This window comes from Callorhinus ursinus, unplaced genomic scaffold (assembly GCF_003265705.2).
Source record: "Callorhinus ursinus isolate GAN/ISIS: 27379988/994484 unplaced genomic scaffold, GSC_fseal_2.0 scaffold14, whole genome shotgun sequence".
Taxonomy (NCBI): domain Eukaryota; kingdom Metazoa; phylum Chordata; class Mammalia; order Carnivora; family Otariidae; genus Callorhinus; species Callorhinus ursinus.
In genome coordinates, this window is record NW_027397076.1 from 18,783,725 (window position 1) to 18,784,209 (window position 485).

Consider the following 485-nt stretch of genomic DNA (forward strand, 5'->3'; position numbering starts at 1 on the left):
GGGTTGCAGTTTGAAAAGGTGCCCACACAGTGATTTTTTTTACATGCCTCTTGACCTAACTGCAGTGGCTACTTTTCCATCATAATCTGTTATATAATTACCATGCAGCTTTGGCTCTGCCTCTTATAAGACTGATTTAAACTTCTCACCTAGACCAGCACCACTGATCTTTTGCTAGAATCTGTGGGGCTTATTGGAATTACATTGGCAGAAGTAGAGAATCCGGTGATTTCAATCAGATTAATCCCGGGAAGATGGGGCTCCTTTGCCTTCCCAGGCTTGTGAGAATTGTCATAAAGCCAACATATGGGATGTAAATGGCTTGAGAAAAATTGAACTTGATGCCTAGTGAATGTTTGACCCTAAGTGACTCCCTCCACCTCCCAAATTTTGACCTTTAGCATTGCATATTGGAGCCTGTAGCATTTGAGAAGCTATTTTAGTCCAAATTCTGTGATGGAAATAACAGAAGCTAAGTCTGGATA